General features: G+C 31.6%; 1 non-coding gene across 1 annotated transcript; it reads right to left on the minus strand.

Annotated features, from left to right (window-relative positions):
- Window positions 1-738: 738 nt before the first annotated feature.
- On the minus strand, window positions 739-874 carry LOC123250844. Its single transcript, XR_006506464.1, has one exon. It is a non-coding gene; the product is annotated as a U4 spliceosomal RNA (small nuclear RNA).
- Between the last annotated feature and the right edge of the window lie 2,118 nt (window positions 875-2,992).

The raw sequence follows: 2,992 nt of genomic DNA on the forward strand, positions 1-2,992 counted from the left end.
AAAAATGTTGGAAATTGTTTTTACATGTAATTTGGGGGGGGAATAAAAGAACATTAAAAAAAGAAAATCTGAAGCAATTGTCAAAAACATCATTTATTATAATAACTTCAACCAAATTAGAAAATAAAACTGCAAAGTCACAATCATTACTATGTTATAAAATTTTTGATGATCAGTCTATCAAAATGCACAAAATACATATTCAAGAATAGTGTGTTTCTTAAGAAATAAGGAAAAATCTAAAGAGCTGAAGGAATTCAATGTTCATGGTAATTGAAAAATAACACCTATGTTAATTTGCATGATAATTTAACATTACATCAATTACGTGATCAAAGGGATACTTTAAAGGTAAGATAAAATAAAAACAGAATTTGTTTGGAGAAGCAAATGATCTAGAATATTAAGGGAAATAGTGCATTAAGGTGAGGATGAAGGAAGAATAGCACTTCTAGATCTGAAATTATAAAAGAGCAGTCATCAAATCATTCATTAATGGTTAAAAAATAGAGAAGCAGATTAGTGGAACAGACTAGACAATGGATAGCGAGAAACAATGGAATTTGATAACTAAGTGTTTGATAAACTAAAACTTCAAGTAATTTAGGAAAGAACTTCCTATCTGATGACAGAAAAACTGCTAGAAAAATTGGAAATTAGAAATTTGGCTTATACTACACTCAATTAAAAATGCATATGTGACCTTAATATTGACGAACGTATGATAAGGAAATGGAAGATAAGCAGATCATATAATTTTCACAGCTCTGGGTAGGAGAGATATTCTTAACTAAACATGGTATAGATTTTCAATTAGCAATAATCACTCCTCAGATAAACCTCATTGGCTATGATATTGCCACTGCACAAAACTAACATGGTATAGAGAAAATAATCTTAAAGGCAAAATAAATTACTTTGATTACATGAAACTAAAAGCCTTCCAAATAAAATGAATTCTTCTAACATAAGAAAGAAACCAAATGGTCTTGGTATCAAAAATTTGAGATAAGTTTTAGTATCCAAGATACATAAAGATTTAACATAATAATGTGTGTAGATATTAGATGTATAGTTAGATAGATACTGTATGCCATAAGCAAGCCATTCCTCAACAGTTAAGTAGTCAAAGAATATGGACAAAAAATTCTCAAAGAAGAATCATTCCAGATTATTAATAGTAAGAAATATCAATGAGAACAACCCTGAAGTTTCATGTTACCATTACCAAATTTGTAAAAATGACGAAAGTTGGGAATAGTCCATTTTGAAGGACTCGTTGGAAAATGAGCATTATTGGTGGAGCTGTGAATCAGTACTATAATTTTAGAAAGTAGTCCAGAATTATGCAAATGATATAAAATGTCCATATCCTTTGGCCTAAATATTCTTCTACCTCATGGAAGTTATAGGTTAGAAGAAAGTATAGAGCAAAATATTTATAGCAGCACTTTTGTTGATAGCAAAGAATTGGAAACAAAGTAGATGCTCATTTACTAGGGTTGGTTAAATAAATTGTGGAATATGAATGTAGCAGAATATTACTCTGTTGCAAGAAATGATGATGATGACTATAAAGAATCGTGGAAACATTTTCATGATCTGATGCAGAGTGAAGAAACTGGAGGTAGGGAAACAGATACACAATTACTACAACAAAAGAACAACCAAAAAAACAATTGAGAAAGCTAAGTGGAGCAGCAAATAGAGCTTCAGTCTTAAAAACAGGAATACCTGAGTTCAAATCCATTCTCAGCCATTTATTAGCTTTGTGACCCTGGGCAAATCATTTAATATCTGTATGCTTCACTTTCTTCAACTGTAAAATGGAAATAACAAAAGCACCTACTTCACAGGGGTATTGTAAGGTTCAAATGATATATTATTTTTAAGTCAGTGTAGAGTCTGGCATTTGTCTTCCCCAGTCTCAGCATTCAAGCATTCTTCAGGGTCACATCAGCCAAATAATGCATTAGGTAAAGTTTGTCTTCAGTTCCCTCTCATATCTATTTTGAATTTAAACCTCCTAGGACTCACCTGTCCCGTTTTGGTTCCTATCATATACAAATCTCAGAATATTAAGTCCTTCTGCTTGTGAAGATATGGTGGCAAAATGGTAGCAACGGGAAAGAGTGTCAAGAATTACACCATTTTTATACTGTCTAACTTTTTATTTGCTTATTTGTATTCTAAATATGAAATCCTTAACTAATGACAAACAATAGTGCTAGAGGAACTGAACCATAAAACTCTTGGCTCTGGGAGACCAAAAGAGCTATCAGGACTCTAAAGAGTGAATCTCTTGTTATGGTTGGAAGGGAAGATTTTGATGGGGTGTGGCAAGTCAGGATCTCACAGATTATGCCTTTGTAGGTAACTGCTTACTCTGCCTACTTATGAGGCTGGACCTCTCTAAAGTATCTCCCTTCCTCTTCTTGCATTCTGTGACTCTCCAAAATTATATTCTACTAGAAGAGTACTATAGTAGTTTTAGAAACTAATACAATATTCTTATTTTATATAGGATGTCTTGGACAAGCTCCAGGTAAGGGCATAATAAGCCACATTCCTCTCTCCCCATTCCATTGCATACATATGGGCCTACATGTAACACACAATATACACACATTGAAATTTGTCTGAATTAAATATTCTTATTATTAAAAAATCATGTCAGTGATCATATCAATAATGTTATGGATTTGAGGCTCTTTTTTATAGCAAAATTAGGAACTAAGGAATAATTAATAAATCCCTGGAATATTTAAATAACATCTTCCTTTCATTAATATAAGGAAATTATAATTATGTCTTGAACATTTATTAGATTGAAAAGCTACTGCAGATAAATTATAGGAGAATCTCATTTAATATTAAAACAATTATATCTGCATTTCTCTTCATCAAAATAATGTCAATAAGTAGCCATAATATATAGGAAAGTTTTCTTTTCATTCTTTCTTTTTTTACTAACAGAGGCACATCTTTGCCC

This window comes from Gracilinanus agilis, chromosome 5 (genome assembly GCF_016433145.1).
Source record: "Gracilinanus agilis isolate LMUSP501 chromosome 5, AgileGrace, whole genome shotgun sequence".
In the NCBI taxonomy this organism is placed as follows: Eukaryota; Metazoa; Chordata; class Mammalia; order Didelphimorphia; family Didelphidae; genus Gracilinanus; species Gracilinanus agilis.